Source organism: Saimiri boliviensis, chromosome 8 (assembly GCF_048565385.1).
Source record: "Saimiri boliviensis isolate mSaiBol1 chromosome 8, mSaiBol1.pri, whole genome shotgun sequence".
Classification (NCBI taxonomy): Eukaryota; Metazoa; Chordata; class Mammalia; order Primates; family Cebidae; genus Saimiri; species Saimiri boliviensis.
Window position 1 is genome coordinate 114,091,402 of NC_133456.1, and position 20,507 is coordinate 114,111,908.

The following is a 20,507-nucleotide window of genomic DNA, read 5'->3' on the forward strand; positions in this document are numbered from 1 at the left end:
TACTTCAAATGGGCAAGGTAGTTCAGTGCCATTATTTTATCATAACCCAGCTAATGGTAAGGTGAAATGATTTTGTTCTTTTTTTTTTTTCTTTTCTTTTTTTTTTTTTTTTTGAGATGGAGTCTCATTCTGTCACCCAGGCTGGAGTGCAGTGGCAGGATCTTGGCTCACTGCAACTTTGGCCTCATGAGTTCAAGCGATTCTTCTGCCTCAGGCTCCCAAGTAGCTGGGATTATAGGCGTGCACCACCCCACCCAGCTAATTTTTTATATTTTTAGTAGGGGTTTCACCATGTTAGCTAGGCTGGTCTCGAATTCCTGACCTCAAGTGATCCCCCCACCTCAACCTCCCAAAGTGCTGGGATTACAGGTGTGAGCCACTGCGCCCAGCCTTGGTTTGTAGAGATGAGGTGAAGTGAGGGTTGACTACAAAGGAGCACGAAAGAAATGTTTAGGGAGGTGGAAATGCTCTGTGTCTTGATCATTGTGGTTACAGGACTGCATGCACTCTCAGAATTTATAGAGCTGTACATTAAACAGGGCAACTTTTACTCAACATCGAATTATATCTCTACAAGCCTGACATTAAAATCTAACAACAACTAGATTGGAAAAACCAAAATTACTTTTCAAAATTAAAAATTGGAAAAGTGAAAAAAGAAAAGAAGTAGTCATTCCTCATAGAACCTGACAATGAGAAGAAATCTCGGAGACAATCTGTGTCCATTTCTCTCTGGGTGCATCCAACTCTGCTATGCTGTTTCCCTCCCCAGTCTCTGTTTGACAATAAGATTTCTAATAGAAATAATCACTGTAGCTAACATGGAAATAGTACCCTATGTGCCAGGTACTGGACTGAGCACCTTACATGCCTTATCTTAGTGAATACGCACAAGAAGTCTCTTCTTTATCTTTGTGTTATAAAGTATCAGATGCAAAGAGTTTCATACCTGCAGGGAAGTGATAGGGGGAATACGCCTGATTCCAGAGTCTGAGTCACACAACTACCTGATGTGTTCTCTCATATCTAATCCATTTAATTTTAGTGTTTCTATTAAACAAGTTCAACATACATGATGGGAATTGAACAGAGAGGGGCACAACATAGGAATTAAGGTCAATGGGTTACAGCACAACTGAACCTAAAAGGTTGGTCCCAAATTCACCAATAAAGAAGAAGGGTCTGGGCGCAATGGCTCACGCCCAGAATCCCAGCACTTTGGGAGGCCCAGGTGGGCAGATCACCTGAGGTCGAGAATTTTAGACCAGCCTGGCCAATATAGCAAAACCCCGTCTTTACTAAAAACACAAAAATTAGCTGAGTGTGGTGGCATGTGCCTGTAATCTCAGCTGCTTGGGAGGCTGAGACACAAGAATTGCTTGAACCCAGGAGGTGGAGGTTGCAGTGAGCTGAGAAGGCACCACTGCACTCCAGTCTGGGCAACTGAGCAAGATTCTGTCTCAAAAAAAAAAAAAAAAAAAAAAAAAAAAAAAAAAAAAATGATGGATGAAACATGATGGTCTCATTGGGCACCTCCTGCACTGTCTCCCAGGATGGAGTCATTAAATTTAGCCATAGCTGTAAACGTGTCATTTTACCTCTGGATGATGAAAGGCTGAGAAAGGAAAAGGAGGCTCTCAGAACAGGTGCCTGGAAGAGAAAATAAAAGGGGTCAGAATGACCAGCGTCTTCAAGAGGCTTGGGAGTTGTGTGAGAGAGACCTTTAGATGGATCTTTTGTTACAGGAGCATTTAGAGAGGAGGAATCAGGAAGGAACATAACACAACAGTAACAACGTGACTGGCTTGTCTTCATCGAGGAGTTTTAATGATGGCAAATTATTCCATCGTTCAATTTCATTTTAACCTCCAAAAGAGATAATAGTGCAGGTACGGCTCATCTCCGTTGTAATCAGAAAGAAGTCCTGCTGGATGTCAGTAAAAGGGCTGTGACGGAATGAACTCTGCCGCCTCACTCATCTGTGTTCATACACTGAAGCCCTAACCTCCAGTACCCTAAGATGTGACTATTTGGAGATAGCGTATTTACAGAGGTAGTTAAGTTACAATGAGATTATTAGGGTGGACTCTAATCCAAAATGACTGGTGTCCTTCTGAGAACAGGAAATACGGGCACAGGTACCTCCAGAGGGAAGACGGCGTGAAGGCACAGGGAGAAGACAGCTATCCACAAGCCAACGAGAGATGCTTCAGAAGGAACCGACCCCGCTGACCCCTTGATCTTGACTTCCAACCTCCACAATTGTGAGGTAATAAACGTCAGCTATTTAAGCCACCCAGTCTGTGGTGCTTTGTTACGGCAGCCCTGGCCAATGACTACAGGTGCCAATTCTCAGCTTTGTTTCCCTTGAATCCTTATATTTTTTTAATCTGCAACTGAGCTGTCTAATACAGTAGCCATCCATTACACTACGTAAATTAAGTTAATTAATATTAAGTAAAATTAGAAATTCAGTTGCACTAGTTATATTGGATAGACTCAGTACCCCATGTGGCTAGTGGCTACTCGAGCAGACAGCACAGATTTAGAACATTCCCATCCTCACAGAAAATGCTATTGGATAACGTCACTTAAGGCTGATTTCATTTACTCTCACAGTGTAACTCAAACAGGAAGAAGATGCAGAGGCTAGAACCAAATTGTATATGGAGTAAAATTTTAAGAAATTGACTGGGAGGATTATGTGCCAGGTATAGTCTAGCTTACGGTAGCACAAGGAATTGCAAGAAGAGGTGAGAGAGAGAGTGACTCTGTGTGTGTGTGTGTGTGTGTGTGTGTGTGTGTGTGTGTAAGGGGGCTATTCTTTTATGAAGTCACATATCACATATTACCTTGAAATAAACTTTTTAAAATTCGTTTTTATAGACAAGGTCTCACTCTGTCACCCAGGCCAAAGTTCAGTGGTGAAGTCAGAGCCCCCTGGAGCCTCGAACTCTTGAGCTCAAGTGATCCTCCCACCTCAGCTGCCCAAGTCACAGGGACCACAGGTGGGTGCCACCATGCCAGATTTAAACTGACTTTCTAAGCCTCCATATCTCTCAACTCCTGTTCCTGATTCTCCATCCTGAAGGCCCTAATTAAATTCTTGGTTTGGTTCATTATTTCAGGTGAGTCAATTCCTGCAAATATATTGCAAATATTTCAACTACATCCCCTAAGTATGCAACTAAATCCTAAATTCTAATAGCAGGGGAATAGCTGAACCTCAATTTTAAAATGAAAAGTGAAAAAGTGGATTTGAAAGGGTCAGTGAATTCCCACACAGTGGTTTCCTGGGATAATGCATGTGTGTTCACGTTCTTACATGAATTACGGGTCAGGAAGGCAGAAATATTAAGCAAATTAGAATAAAATTTGAAGAGTGAATAGGGGAAGGAGAGAGTTTCAGATGGGAATTGTGCTGGTGGATTAATCATCTCAGAAAACTCATAACATTTAAGTGAATTTCCTGAAGACTGAAAAAAGGGAACTTCTCTGTGAGTTCCCAGAAAGGGATTTGAATCAACCTGAGGCTAATATGTGAAGAGGACCTATCTATTACTAAAAATCTGCAATAAATTAAACAATTCAAAAGGAATAAGAGAGGCATATGAAAAATGAACACAAGGAATTAATATAAAGAAGGAAGCATGGCTTCCCCCTGATTTGTTAAGCAACCAGGTTGTCTTCTTCCTTAAGAAGAATTTTACCTAGTGACAGGTTAGTGCAGTACATAGGTTGGACATGGCTTATGTGGAAGTGGGAATGTATGGAGGGATTTCAGAAAGGAAGGAGTTCCCCTCATTCACTGAATGGGCTCAGCCTACTCTGCATAGGTGTGCAACGGGAAGAGTTCTCAGTGGGTTCAGACTCTGTCCTTCCTGAGAATTTTCTAGCCTTTCCTAATCAGCACCTAATGACATAGGCCACTGGTTCTAAAATAGCAGTGTGCTGATACATGTTTAATAACCAGTTCTCAGGGGCAGTGGGACAAGAAGCTTTGATTTGTAGCATTTGCCTATTTCTATGGTGTAAATATTCTCACCCTGGCTGATTTCAGGCTGCCAGCGTGAGATTACCGAACACAGAGCTGGAAAACATTCTCAAGCCAATTCTCTAGCACTGATTGAGTGTCTTGAAATTTGATTCATTTCTGACACTGACTTCCTGGAGTTCATGCGGACCCTGTAAGTTAAGGGCAAAGTTCTTCATGAGGCTGTCCCCACATCAGAAGGCAGACATACATTTCAGACATCCCCAAGTCACCTGCACTTCTGCTCAGCTGACTACAAATTTGGAACTTTTTATTCCTTCTCAGGTTTGATAATTTATGAGAATGACTTGTAGAACTGAGGAAATGCTATACTGATGACTGCTGTTTTACTATAAAGAACACAAATGAACAGCCAAACAGGTACATAGCCCAAAGTCAAGGAAGGGCCCAAGCACAGGGGCTTCTGTTCCCATGCAAAGTGTGCTGCCCTCCCTGTATATCTAATGTTCTCCAGTCGGAAAGTCCCCCTGAACTTTGGTATCCACAGTTTTTCTATGGGATGTCATTACATAGGCATGATTGATTATATCATTGGCCATTTGATTTAATGCAATTTCCAGTTCCTCTCCCCCCACCAGTGGCCATGGATGTGGCTGAAAATTCCAACTCTCTAGTCACATTTGAGGTCTTTCCAGTTTGCCCCCACACCTCTCTTACCCCCCCATCGTCTGCCTCCTTGCCCCTCAACTAAGAGCCCATCAGGAGTCACCTCATGAGTATAAACCCAGATATGGTCTAAAGGGGCTTATTATGAATAACAAAAGACATGGCTGTCACTCAGGAAATTCCAAGGGTTTTTGAAGCTATGTATCAGGAACTAGGTTAAAGGCCAGGTGTATCCTTCTTCTATCCCTGGAAGAGTATACACTGTCTGCTCTGGGAGCTGGTGTATGTTGGCTCCAGCACATCCACTTGACTTTGGATTCTCCTGGAGAGGTTTTGAAAACTGATTTCTAGGTCTCACCCTCAGAGGTTCTGCTTTAATTAGTATGGGGGTGGGGGGCGTGCAACCTGAGCATCACAGTTTTACTTGTCGGATATTCCAATGTGCAGCAAAGGTACAGCTGCACTGCCCTTCCCCTCCCTAGAGCAAAGGAGGTGGGCCTCTCTCCACAGCCCCTAGGGTATAAACCTGAAAGATGAAGAAGCAGAATTAATTTGGGTTTCTGGGAGATAAGGCAGAATTTAGCGGGACACCCCCAGCACTATTCTCCCTACTGCTGTTTCAAGGAGACCAGGCTTGGCCTGTTTACATAATTCTTTTAGTTGGGTATATCCACGGTTCCTTCTTCCAGGTTCTTCAAGTCTCTATGTTTCACTTATCAGTACAACCTCCCTGGCCACCCTCATTTATCTCCATCACATTTGTTACCATGTGACATCTCTCTCTCTCTCTGTCTCTCTCTCTCTCTGTCTCTCTCTCTTTCTCTCTGTCTCTCTCTGTCTCTCTCTCTCTCTCTCTCTCTCTCTCTCTCATGCGCGCGCGCACACACACACACACACACACACACACACACACAGAAATAGAAAGTACCTGGAATATGAAAAGCAGTGTTTACCAATGCCCAGGAGAGCAGTGTTATTGCTGTCATTATCATTTGTATTCTGAAGAATAGGAACCTAGGCTTCCTGGGACTCAGTTAGAATCTGATTGACATGAGACTTCTGAGTTTGTCATTCTAAGCCAATGGAGCCAATTAAGTCAATAAGTCAATTCTCAGGAGGCTTGAAGCACTTGCAAAAATATGCTAGATTCTAGAAGACTTTAGCTGGCTTAGTGGGAAGGATATGGTTTCGGGAATATAATACTAGAAGATAATTCCTCAGGCACCATCTGTGTGTTCCTTCTCTGGGAGAAGAGAAAAGCGTATGTGGAACTGTTTAATTAATTGAGCTAGAAGTTCAAAATTCTTCATCCTAATTAGGAACTCTGAAAACCAGAAGAGTTTAAAGATTGATAATGCTTGCATCTCTCTGAGAAGATAATCAGTTATTGTATTAGTTCATTTCTGTTGCACAGACTGGGTAGTTTACAAAGAAAATACATTTATTTCTTTCAGTTCTAAAGGCTGGAAAGTCCAAGGTCAGGCAGCACATTCTAGTGAGGGCTTCAGGCTGCATCATTACATGGTGAAAGGCAATAACATTGCACAAAACAAGACAATAGGGCGTGCAGGAGAGGGACCCAAACTGGCTTCTATAACAGACTCTCTGGTAACAACTAACCCATTAATCCATGAATAGATTAATCTATTAACCACCTCTTGAAGGCCCTACCTCTTAATACTGTTACATTGGGCATTAAGTTTTAACATGAGTTTCAGAGGGGACACACATTCAAACTGTAGCAGTTATGCTCCCCAAATAATTATTCAAGGATGATTCCAGAAATTCTACTACAGATCTGTTGTTACCATTCATTCATTCATCCATCCATTCATTCGTGAATGCCTATGTCTATTCAATGAAGCATTGGTGAGTGAGACCCTGCATTCATGGAGCTTACCATCTAGAATAGAGCTAGGCATTAGACAAGTAAAAACTTGAAATAGTTAATTAAAAACTTAATTATGCACAAAGGACAAAGATGGAGTTTTGTAGGATTGCAATTTAGCCACATAACCTAACCTTAGGTTAGGGAGGTTTTCCTGAAAAAGTGACATTGTAAGCTGAAATTTAAAAAATGAATAGAAGTTAGCATTGATTGTAGTCTTTTTAAAATTATTAAACTTGATTCTCTAGCTGATGCATAAAAATGTATGTTGTGCATGATATCACAAAATTTAAGTGTGTCCACTACAGAAGGGACAAATAACACATTCTATTATATTTGTTATTCTGCAAAGCAAGAAGAAAATAATTCAGTTGAATAATATTTACCCACTGAACAGATACAGTCTTACCTCAGTATTAGTGAAGAATTGGTTCCAGGACTCCTGTGGACACTAAAATCTGCAGCAGTGGTTCAACTCGGATTATTTGATTTTGTGATGCTGTGAAAAAGATAAGTATTTAGTAGAAAGCATATTTCAAATTTCGAATTTTGATCTTTCCCCAGGGTAGTGGTATGTAGCTGTAGCACTGTGCTCTCTCTCAGTGCTGAGCTTCAGCTCACAGTCAGCCACTGGATCATGAGGGTAAAATACTGATACTTGACATCTTCTTAAAGAATACCATCCCTGCTAACCCGTCCCATGTGGCTACCCCAGTGCCTCTCCAGCCATTCTCAAGCCTCATCAGCAGAGCAATTGACAACGCTGTGGCTGCAGCAGCCCATCAGTCTGTGTTTCAGTTCGATGTTTCAAACGTTTTTCAGGCCCAGCATGCTTTCAGCTGTGTATGTTAATGGTGAATACCCAGGTGACCCTTTTGTTTTTCAGTTTCGCTACAATATGTAATAACTAACATGAGATATTTAATACTTTATTATAAAAATTAGGCTTTGTGTTGGATGATTTTGCGGAACTGTAGGCTCATGTAAATGTTCCAAGCACGTTTAAGGAGTTAGCTTAAGCTATGATACTTGATAGGTTAGGCGTATTAAGTGCATTTTCAACTTCAGATGGGTTTATTGGGATAAAGCCTGTGTTTTTCCATTTACATTACTATAAAGTCATACCTGACACTGGGCAATTTATAAAGAAAAGTGGTTTGTTTTGGCTCATGGTTCTGCAGGCTGCACAGGAAGCATGGCACCAGCATCTGCTCCTGGTGAAGCCTCAGGAAGCTTCCACTCATGGCAGAAGGTAAACGGGGAGCCAGCATATTACATCATAAGAGAGGGAACCAGAGAAGGAGAAGGAGGTGCCAGGCTCTTTTTAACAATCAGCTCTCACGTTAACAAACACAGGGAGAACTTACTCATTGGCAAGAGGGTGGTACCATGAGGATCCACCTCCATGACACAAACATCTCTCACCAGGGCCCACCTCCAACGTCGGGAATCACATTTCAACATGAGGTTTGGAGAGGACAAACTAACCGAACCATCTCAGTCCCACAGTGAGTGGAGGAGCATCTGAACTGAGACTTGCTATGGAATTCAAATAAAGAGGTTTCCACATTTTTACCTGAAAAAGGTATTCAAATAGAAACCTTATTAGCAATGTTGATTTTTTTAAAAAATTGCATGGCTGTTTTTATTAACTTTGATAGTTCAGAGGTAGTTTCTTTGCTGATACAAATTTGGGATATAGTGTGGGTCTCAAGTTTGAAAAAAAAATACACTTAAGGAAAAGCACCGTAGACATGAGAAATGAAAAGACATTTTTCCTCGGCAACTTCAGACACAGGTGAGGGCTAGCAAAGGACACTAAATGGGCTTGAAAGTTTCACTATTCAATAGAGTTTCACCTAATAAAGCATGATTTGATCTGAACACTACAGGGGCTAGGGTAGGGAAGAGAACTAGGAAGTCCCAGCATAAGAAGCAAGAGAAAGATACTTCAGCATAAAGAGCCTGAGGGTGGTAAATACACTTTTATAGCAATGGTCAGTGCATGGCTGTGGCTATTACTAATCTATTTTGATCTCTATAGATTCTGTATTTAAAAAAAAAATAAGAAAAAGGGACAAATATGTTGATCACTCAGACACAAGCGAACAAGGATGCAAACCAGCTATTTAAGTAGGTTGACACACAGAAGGTGAGATTTAATTTTGACAATTTCTACCTTGTGCAAGGAAGTGGAGGGGCACAGAGGAAGAAGGGAACAATCACTTCATGAAAGAAGGGGGATCCAGTCTGTCTATCAAAGAGGTCCTGGAGCCATGGAGCTGTCTTCGTAAAAATGCTTCACAATGGAGGAAGCACTGGAATAGCTGAGGGATGCCTGAGAGATAACTATTGTTTCTAAACAGTGGCAAAAAGAAAAATATTGAATTCAGAGAATAAGCATCTGTAGATTAAGCAAGGGAATAAATGCAACACCTCATTCAATTTTAAGAACTCTGAGGATATTTGACCAATTTCTGGTTTTGTTTTTGGTTAGCTGGTTGGTTTGTTTTTGAGACAGAGTCTCACTCTGTTGCCCAGGCTGGGCTGCAATGGCATAATCTTGGCTCACTGCAACCTCCACTTCCCGGATTCAAGCAATTCACCTGCCTTAACCTCCGGAGTAGCTGGGATTGCAGGCATGCACCACCACACCTGTCTAATTTTTTTTTTTTTTTTTTTTTTTTTGTATTTTTAGTAGAGATGGCTAGGCTGGTCTCAAACTCCTGACCCCAGATGATCTGCCCACCTCAGCCTCCCAAAGTGCTGAGATTACAGGTGTGAACCATCATGCCTAGCCCAATTTCAGATTTTACAAGCAAAATTATATCTAGTTCTAAATTATTTCAGACTAATGAGTATTTACCGTCTCCTTGCATGCCAGCATATAAAATGTGCTTAGCGAGACAGAAAGTGGTTAAGAATTCTTCCAACCTTGATGCAAGATGGTGAGGAGAGAGATAAGAATAACTAACATTTTATATGGCATTTATCATGTGCCAGGCCTGGTTCTGAGTGTTTTATGTTAATTTACTTACACCATATTTTTTTTTTTTTTTGAGACAGGGTCCCACTCTGTTGCCCAGGCTGGAGTGCAATGACTTGATCATGGCTCACTGCAGCCTTGACCTTTGGGGCTCAAGCAATCCTCCAAGCTCAGCATCCCATGTAGCTGGGACCACAGACATGCACCACCACACTTGGTTAATAAAAAAAAATTTTTTTTTGTACAGACAAGATTTCACTTTGATGCCCAGGCTGGTCTTGAACTCCTAGACTCAAGGAATCCTCGCATTTCAGCTTCCTAAAGGGCTGGGATTATAGTAGTGAGCTACTGCACAGACACTACCTTCTAATATTAATAGGGATGAATTGCTATTTTACCTATTTAATGTTTGCCCAAACTGATAAATTAAAAGACGATCTTTTCTTCAAGGTCACATAGCTTAGTGACAGAGCTAGATTAAACCTGAGCAGTCTGGCTGCAGAATTTAATTCTTTGTTTGCTTGTTTGTTTTTTGAGACCAAGTCTCGTTCTCATCGCTAGGCTGGAGTGCAGTGGCCATCACACCCGGCTAATTTTTTGAAGTTTTAGTACAGACAGGTTTTCATCATGTTGGCCAGGCTGGTCTCGAACTCCTGGCCTCAGATGACCTGCCTTCCTTGGCCTCCCAAAATGCTGTGATTACAGGCGTGAGCCACCACACCTGGCCCAGAGTCCAATTCTTAACCATCATGCCATGTTGTCTCCTTCTGATACAGCAGAGCCCATTCTCCCATATTGGTAACATTTTCCTTAGAATATCAATGGACAGGTCTCTCTGAACAAATGCAAAAACTGGGGCTTCTTCCACACTTCAGCACATCAGAATACCAGTTGAAATAGGTATCTATTCCTGTTCGCTTATGTATCTCACATGTCTTTATAGAATTGGGTTGACAACTTGGAACCGTTCTAAATTCTGAACATTCTAAAACATTTCAGTTCTGCATTATGTATCACCCAGAAGATGAGGGAAAAAAATTAAAAGGTTTAGGATAAATTCCTTTATTATCTTGTCCCTTCTATCTTCTGACCTCACTTCTAGGAACCTCTTGTACCCTACACAATAGTTCTACTTAAAGACTTTTCCATAAAGAGAACAAGCTCTCATGACTCTCAATGCCTTCAACAATGTGCTAATTGCTGAACAAATTCACTAGTTATTTTGGAGAATATAAATTACTGTGGTCAGTAATCAAAAGCCAATGGACAGTGTTTATCTTGAGTGGCTGTATTACCAATCATGCTTTATTTTTATTCTCCTTCCTTCAATAGGGGAGGAAAGACTTTTTCTCTACCCTATTAGGTTCTATGGCTGGTCATGAGAATTAAACAGACAAAAGACACGTTAATGGGGGAAAAGCATACAAACATTATTGGATACAGGTATGTTTATGTGTACATGAGGCCTTTCATAAGTAAGAAATGAGAATTCAAAGAGGTGAAAAGGTCCGAGAACCTATATACCATTTTAACAGATAAGGAAAAATTGTGGAGACATGGCTAGACACAGAAGAAAGGGGTGTGGGTTTGGGGAGGCAAATCATAGACGATGACTAAGAAATACATAGGGGAAATTAATGGGAGGCAAATATAATTTTAGTAGGGTTGTTTGTATGGATTCATCTCAGCTTTGACTCCCCATCTCTGACACCAAAATTCTCTCCTCTTCCTGGTACCCAGAGAGCACTTTTCCTACAGAAAATGTATGCCCCCCTTTTGTATATATAGAAAGTGGGAAGACAGAGCGCTCTTCCTGGGTCTGCTGTTTCTCAATTGCCTTCAGCTCAAAATAATCAATATCCCAAAATAATACATTTTGGGGTGGCATTCGCTGATCCCTTTCACGTGTTTTCTTCTCATCTTTTTCTTCCTTCCTTTCATTCTTTCCCTTCTTTCATCTTTTTTGTTTTCTTTTTTCTATTTTTTGTAGGCTCTGATTGTTTTACAACGAGTATTCATCACATTTTAACTAAAGCAATAAAACTGTTTCCTCTGACTGTATTTGCAACATTTTTAACTGAATAAAGAAATGATTTCCATTTTGAAGGAAATGCTTCAAATAAACACAATGATACCTTAAAATTGAACCACAATTTCTACCTGTTTCTGTTCCAATTGTTTGTTGAGGTTTTTGGTGAGAATTGCTGGGTTGGCTTGGCAGAGAGGCAGATCACTAAGCATCTACTTCTGTTTTCTACTTCTGTTTTGGCTCAGATTCTGGGTTTACCGTGGTCTGAATGACCTCAGCTTCCTCACTTTGACTCTACGCATGTCTGACTGGCTGTGTTTGAGCCTGCCATACAGACAGAGGTGTGCAGTTCTCTTTAAAGACCTTGTTTCATGTATTTTCTCTCACACGATACTGAGTTAGACTCAGCAACCACCCTAATTATTCTGCCAGTTTTTCTTTATTGTGCTTGACAACTACTTGGTGAGAGAATAGACTTTCCCTTGTGAAGTCCACACACGGCAGCCAGTTGATTCTCTGAGAGAACAAGATATTTCGCCAGTAACTGGATAATTGGGCCAACCCATCTTTGACAGGACAGCAGGCCTTTGCCACCAACAACGCAGGAGAGCCTCTGTCGAGAGACCATGCCATTCCTCCCACTTGGGAACTGATGATGGGACAGCCCGGCAACCTGCGGCCAGAGACTCTGCTAAGGAAAAGAATAAGCAGAGAGACTCACACCGTGTATGCTTCCCATGCGTTCAGCTCTGTCAGGCAATCTCCCACACATTCTCTAATACATCTTCTCTGCTCTTCTTGAGGTAGAATTATCTTAAATTTTTACATGCGAAGAACTTTATATATAAGGAACTAAACAATTAATCCATTTAAAGTGATAGAGTAAGCACATGAGAAGCCGGATTTCAAAGAGAAACCAAACCTTTTGGAAACTTTGAAGACTGAGAGCATGGAGGTGGTTGGAGTGGACCCCAAACCGACGTGAGCTGGCTCCTGACCCTGGCCCAGTAAACAACTAGTTGTGGTGTACTGAGATAAACACTTTTAATTTTAATTATTTTACATATGAAGTAAAAACTAGAGAAAATGTCCAGCAGGAAAAAAAAACACCACAGCTCCTCTGGTTGTCATGGAGATAAGCCACTTTGCACTGCAAAGCTTTCCATGGGGAAGCGATGGAGATTTCCAACTCCCAAGAACCGCATTCAAGGAGGGTTTTAACTTCCACTTGTTCAATGTCTGTCATCTCCAAAAAAAAAAAATTCTGGGGGAGGTAGATATTTACACTCATTTCCTGGGATAGAAAATCTGAGTAACACATGCATATCCACAGAGCTTTGTTTCAGGACCCATAATGGAAACAAGTTTCCATTTCCTGTGAGGTGTGTACATAGTAAGTGTGTGTGTTTGTGTGTGTGAGAGAGAAAGAGAGAGAAGAGAAAGAGAGAGAGAGAGAGAGAGGGAGAGAGTGCCAATGAACTCTGTAGAAACCATTGGAAGTGCCAGCCTATAGAAGTAAACATAAAACCCAGGCAAAGGACGAAAGACAAAAAATTAGTTTGTCTCTAAAAGGAAACGCCTTTAGATAGGAATGCATTTGAATCAAAAGAAATATGAAATTCTCATTCCTGGCTATACCATCTGCCCCACTTGTGAAGCACTGGTTGATTGTTGAGACACTGCTACTGAAAATCGTGCAGGTTCGCAGACTCTTAGGCAGCTGCTATGTAAGCAGGGAAACGTGGGGGCTGAGGGCTGCCCCGGGCTTCCGTTCTGGGAACTGGGGCTTCTCAGAAGAGTGGGTTTAGGGTAGCTGCAGTATGGAGGATCTACAAAATTCAGAAAATATGGCCGGAGTGAAGACAGGGGAGAAGGAGAGGCGGCATTCATTGCAAGGATGGAGACAATGAGGTGAAGGCAGGCAGAGGCTCGGGTGCCAATTGGTAGAGACAGGAGTGCAGAGGAGACATGAGGGAGGGTGGGCAGAAGACGGAGTGGCTGAGGTTCTCAAGTTTCAGTGCAGTGGTTAAGACTTAGCCCTTCGGTAATGGGGAACAAGTCAAGCACACCAGGAGAATTAGAGAAGACCAACCCCCTCCTTCTCTAGACTTGGAGGCAGGGAGGCAGGGTGGGCAGGTGGTTCATGTGGGTGCACACAGGAAACAAGAGAACGGAAGCCACAAGTCGAGGGGCTTGCTGTCTTCTTGCCTGTTTAGATAAAAATAGCTACTGACATGGTAGACAGTTTTCAACCTATCTTCAAGGTTCCCTGCTATTATTTTTATATCATTTTCTAATTTAAATTAGTTGGTGATAGAAAGTGGCAGGTGACTGGAGAAGATCATATACTTCCTTGAAATCAAGGAACCCTCATTGACATACCTAGCATTGTTGCATGAATTTTCATTGAAAATTCATCAGTGAACTAACCATCGTGATTAGGTACTGGTTTTGGACAACTCAAATGATCAGAACGAAGTTAATGTACATTCCGTATGTTATGCATTTCCAAAGTTTTTCATAAAGTAAAGGATGAGAGGGATACACTGTCAAATTTGATAATGAAATTGACAAAATTGATAATGAATAATGATCATTGATAATGAAATTGGCAAAAATGACTGTGGGACATAGGTGGCTTTCAGAAGGAAGATATTCATGAGAAAAGAGCTTCTGCATGATGGTGAAATGGCAGGAAGGAAACTGCAATCAGATGAGGAGAACCAGCACAAACAGGAATGTGAGAAGATGGGATGGGGGAAGCAGACATTCCATCAAACACTTGGAAGAGATTTTCTTACGAATATGACTGTATCCATCCATCAGTGCTTCCTCCTTCTCCTGAGAAAGCAAGCAGATAAATGAACAAAAAACTAGAAGAATTTCCTAAGTCCTGCAGATTCAACTGTCTATGAAATTTAGAAATCAGATGATATGCAGACTTCAAAATACATGTAGGGACTTTCAAAAGCCCCAAATAAGGCAGAAGCAGATGGGAGGAAGAGCAGTAGGGAAAAGCAGGAAAACTCAGAAGCTCAGAGAGTAATGAATGGAATTGTAAAAAAGGAAATTTCAGGAATATCCAATATCCATTAAAATGCAATTATTGATGGCTGGATTATACAAGAGCTATATCTCCTGTTTGTAACCGTGGATGTTTTGTACCAGGACGAGGAAAGCTGGTGGCAGAAGTCATGATGGCCCCAGAAATGGAAATCTAGTCTTGTACAGAAAAGCAATATTCACACTGAGCTTTCTGTTTCTGCGGCAGTGAAGGAACAAGCTCTTTGCTGTGAAGCCAGGAGAACTACCCTGCTTCATCTCTACCTATAGGACTAGTCTGCTAAAAGCTGGCTTGTGAAAACTCAAGTTTTCAACAATAAACAGTAAGAAAATTTATTGTGAATAAATATTTGGAAAAGATATGCAAAGCTTTCTAACTGATATGGATTATTCACCCTAAAAACAGTGCCATGGAGCACAGATGAACTGCGATCAAACATTTTGAGATGATTTTAAAGAGTGTAATGAAGGAATTGCTTCTGAGAAGGAATGCCATAAAGCAGAAATGTCATAACTCACGGAGCATGTCAACAGACAACTGCAGGTTATAAGACAGGAGTGAGGAGAACTCAGAAAATAAATAGAAGAAAAAGCAAAACTGTCATAGAAACAAAAAGGAAATCCAGTGGTCACAAGAGAGAATCAATGGTGTGAAAAGAGACAAAGGGTCCTGAAGGATAGAAATGAGAAACATAAAATAATATGGTAACACCTCGGGAAAAAGCCCTAGAAAGAAAAGGATTGACAGATACAAAATAAATGCCACTGGAATTTTCTTTCTTTCCTTATTTTTTTAATTTTTTATTTTTGACACAGAGTTTTGCTCTATCACCAGGCTTGAGTATAGTGGCATGATCTCAGCTCACTGCAACTGCTGCCTCCTGGGTTCAAGCAATTCTCCTGCCTCAGCATCCTAAGTAGTTGTGATTATAGGTGCATGCCACCATACCCAGCTATTTTTTCTACTTTTAATAGAGATGGGGTTTCGCCATGTTGGCAGGCTGGTCTCAAACTCCCGACCTCATGCGATCCACCCTCCTTGGCCTCCCGAAGTGTAGGGATTACAGGCATGAGCTGCTGCCCCCGACCAGAATTTTCAAAGATGAATGAAATAGAACAAATAGGCAAAGTCATAGGCACTAATTAAACAAAATGAAACAAATCTGTATGCTGAATGGGCATACTATGAGTCAGAAAATATGCACCCCAAATTGTCAGCATCAAAATATAATTTTGTGAAATTGTTGAACTTGAAAAACCAAGAGAGGCATCTTTGGGAAGCCAGGTAAAAATACTGCCACTGAAACAAGGGAACAAATACAGCTGGCTTTAGATGTTTCCAGAGCAACATGAAGACCAGGAAATAATCCTTAAAAGATATATATGAAAATAAATTGTGAGCCAAGGGTTTTCATGAGGCCAAGCTCTCCTTGCAGTATAACAAATGCAGAAAAAGAGTTTTGATCTGGCAAAACTCGGAGTATATTGTTCCTATAAGCCTGTGTTGGGATACCTGCTATAAAGAATGAGCTTTATTCAACTAAGAGATGTCTGAGAAAAGTATAGCAAAAAAGTAGTGCATGAATATATTCAACTGTACAAATAAGATTGAAATGGTGGGGGATCAGTAGGACAGGGTAAAATGTAAATGGAACCTCTGCCTCCTGGGTTCAAGCAATTCTCCTGCCTCAGCCTCCTAGGTAGCTGGGATTACAGATGAATGCCACCATACCTGGCTATTTTTTTTTTATTTTTAGTAGAGATGGGGTTTTGCCATGTTGGCCAGGCTGGTGTCACAAACAAGGCATAAATGCACAAACAAGGTATACAGGCAGTGCTCGACTTAGGACCATGGTCAGGACCGCGGAACGGTCGTAAAACAATTTGGTCGTAAGTTGAGTAGGCTATATGCACAGTTGAAATGGTACACGCGGACATGGTAGTGCTGCCAAAAGCTGGTCCGCACTGTCGTATGCCCAGCTGGACAACGTTTGCGCTGCCAGATGCGGAGAGTCATGGCTAGGGATTGTGGTCGTAAAGTCAAATGGTCGTAAGTTGCATAGGTCATAAGTCGATCAATACCTGTAAATGCTATGAGTGATAAAAGTGGGAGAAGAGGGGAAGAGTGTGAGCAGATAGGTTTGCTAATTGCTTCATCTATAAACCTAGATATCAAAGGTATCATTTAAGACTCACAAACCAGGAAATAGAAGCAGTAGCATATTTAATACTACATAGTTAAGCTCAAAGAAAGGTAATATTATTAAATGAAATTGGGTCATGGAGAGTAGGGAGGACATAATAGCTATGAACTAAAGAGAGTACTGGTGATAATGCATAAATTTGCCATTATAAGGACAATCAACCTTTAAAGAAAAACATTTTTAACTCTGTGATGAAAGTACTATTAACAGAGTGTAGAGTAAAAGACCTTTAAGATATCATGAACACATAAACATAAAATAATGAGTAGAACTAAAGCTTGATGTATCTGTCACATTAACAAATATAAATGAGTTTAACTTATCTATTAATCCAAACATTTCAGGTTGGATCAAAACCAAACACCACTCGATGCTAAATGAAAACAGTGTTCCTAAAAGAGAGCTTCAGAAAGCATGGAAATAAAAGTATATAAATATAAAATAACAGATACGCTAGTCAAATGCAATTGAAAAGAAAACAACGACCACAAACTTTAATATCAGGCAACGTGGAGTTCAGGCCAGAACGAGACGGACAAGGACGCTTTGTAATGCCAACATGTGTGAGTCATAATCAAAACACATTAGCCCTACACTAAATATAAAATAACAGCCACAGTCATGAAGCAGGGATTAAAGGAGACACAAGAAATCGAAGCGAACTAGTAGCAGGAAATCCTAATTTATCTCTGTCAGTCATGATAGATCAAGTACAAAAAAATATGGATACAGTAGTTCTAAATAACATTACATGATAGATCGATCTGTATCTAACGTTCTATCCTGAAGACAGAGAATAAGCCTTTCAAAGTGGCCCCAACGCTGTCAGTAGACATCAGATACCCAACTACAGTATACATTTGGTCACAAAGATATCCTAAATAATGCCTCCAAACTACAAAGAGTACAGGCAGCATTCTCTGATCACAATTCAGTAAGACGAGCAGTTAATGAAATTGGATAACTAAAAGTTCTTTCAACCTTTAAAATATATACGTGTATGTGTGTGTGTGTGTGTGTGTGTATTAAACTTTTAAAATATAAAAACCTTTAAAATATAAAATATATATATTTAAACCTTTAAAATATATATTATATATATACACAAATGAAATATGAATGAAAATTGGAAAATACATATATATTATATTTCAAGACTCTATCTCCTAATCAGTGTCATGCTAAATAAAAAGCCCCATATCCTGAGTAATTCTTGGATAAAAGGAGAAATACAAATGAAAATTGGAAAAGGTCTAGGTACACACCACCCAATGTGGTTGCCACAAGCCGTGTGTGGCTATTTAAAATTAAATTCAAAAAATGAAGTTAAATTAAAAATTAGGTTCCTCAAGTCAGAAATACTAGTTGCATTTCAAGTTCTCCATACCCCAGATGGCCAGTGATATTTCCATTATCCCAGAAGGTTCTACTGGATCTAGAACATAATTAGAGTGAAAACACAGCACAGGAGGACGTGCAAATAACCTCCTCATAACAGTAACGGCTAACGCCGTGCAAAATAACCTCCTCATAACAGTAACTAAAACATAGTCCAAAAGATGAGGGAAAACAAACACATTTCTATTTTACCCAAAAAGTTAGAAAAAGAACTATAACACAAGCCTTAATGAAGATAAAAGCAGAACTTAATGAGTTAGAAAACAGAAAAACAGTAGCCCTAATAAATAAATATACAAACTGTTTATGAGAAAAACACATAAACTGAAAAACCTATTTTTGGCAAAGGGTAATCATACAAAATAAAATAATTTTTTTTTAATGGAAAAGGGAATATAACCAAAATAACAGAGATGATTAAATGAATGAGACTACTTCTCTAAAATTTCCTGAAATGATTTGAAAACCTAAAGGAAATAAATAATATGGCAGGAAAAATTTTAAAGTAATTATATTAATACCCAAATGTTATGAAATGTAAGAAAACCAATCTATCAACAAATCTCGCTTATAAATAGTGATTCAAAACACTAAATAAATGTTAACGAACAGAATTTAGCAGCACATTAAGAGAACCATAATCAGGTAGGGCTAAGGCTAGAATTTCAAAGCTGATTCAGTATTAGAAAATCTATATAATTTATCATCTTCATAGAAAAATCACATCATTATCTACATAGTATCTCAAAAGACATTTAAAAATTTTCAATAACTCTTCTTGATGAAAATTAAAAAGTAGAAATATGAACACTTATTTAACAAAACATTGATATCTCAAGTCAAAAGCCAGTACTAGAGACATATCCATTAAATATCAGGATAAAATCAGGGATGCCCACTAATGTCATTATTTAATATTTCACTGTAAAATTAAACATAAAATTTGATGGAAAAAATGAGATTTAAAATGGAATGGAAAATGTAAAACCATTGCTATCTGCAGATGACAATAAAACTGAATATTTGGAAAACTGAAGTGAACCAACTTATCAGTTTTAAAAACTATAAGAGAAAATACTAAAGTAATAAGGCATAGGATTATTACACAGAAATCAAAAGCTTTCTTATATATTAACAGTAGTCTGTTAGAAGATGTAATGGGAGCAAAGACCCCATTTACTATAGCAACACAGAGATAAAATACATAGGAATAAACTCAACACAACATGTGCAAGATTCAGACGAAAAGCATTAAAACATGGCCCAACATCTGCTCTTAGACCCAACAGTTACACTTCTGGCTGTTTATCACATAGATATCCCGGCCCATATTGAAAAGATACATTTTGAGATTGTTACAGCACTGCCTGTAATTGCAGACAGGAAATAATCTATCAATAAAGGACTAGTTGATAAAATACAGTATTTACTTTGATTTACCCAAGTAATGGGCTATCATACAGCTGTAAAAGAGGATAACTTTCTATAGGTTGATATGGTAAGTTCTCCAACCTATAGTGTTATTTGAAAACACAAGAGGTGGAATAGTGTGAACAGTTTCCCTTTTGTGTGTGTGTTAAAAAGGAAGAAAATAATGATACGTATTTACTTTTATTTGTATATCTTCCTACTCTGGAAGGATACATAAAAAATTCATGACAGTGGTAACGTGTAAATGAGTAGCAGGCATTTGAAAGAACCTTTTCACTGTATTCCCTTTAATACATTTTTAATTTTTTAAACTATGTGTGTCAGTTACCTATTCAAAATTAAATATGAAATATTTAGGAGAAATACACAAAGAGTTTAGAGAATGGCACATGGCAGCCTAACCTGGGGTTTTTTTGTTGTTGTTGCTGTTGTTTTTAATTATTTCTTAACTCAGAATTGGGAGGCACATCATGCGTATTACAGGTTGAAGGCATTTGGAAGACTGATCTTTGACCTAAGATGCCATGCAAAGTTGGGTTTCTTTGTTTGAGATAGAGTCTCCCTCTGTTGCCCAGGCTGGAGTGCAGTGGCATGATCTTCGCTGACTGCAACCTCCACCTTCCCGGTTCAAGCAACCCTCCTTCCTCAGCCTCTCTAGTAGCTGGGACTACAGGCATGTGCCACCATGTCTGGCTTATTTTTTGTATTTTTAGTAGAGACAGGGTTTCACTGTGTTAGGATGGTCTTGATCTCCTGACCTTGTGATCTGCCTGCCTCAGGCTCCCAAAGTGCTGGAATTAGAGGTGTGAGCCACTGTGCCCCGCCTTCCCCCCACCCCCCACCCCAGA

The 20,507-nt window shown here is 39.9% G+C and overlaps 1 long non-coding RNA gene across 1 annotated transcript; it reads right to left on the bottom strand.

The window, feature by feature from the left end:
• Positions 1-1,561: 1,561 nt before the first annotated feature.
• On the bottom strand, positions 1,562-8,340 carry LOC141585280 (uncharacterized). Its single transcript, XR_012518680.1, has 3 exons — positions 7,916-8,340; positions 6,958-7,047; positions 1,562-1,650 (listed from the first exon to the last, which is right to left on the bottom strand). It is a non-coding gene; the product is annotated as an uncharacterized LOC141585280 (long non-coding RNA).
• Between the last annotated feature and the right edge of the window lie 12,167 nt (positions 8,341-20,507).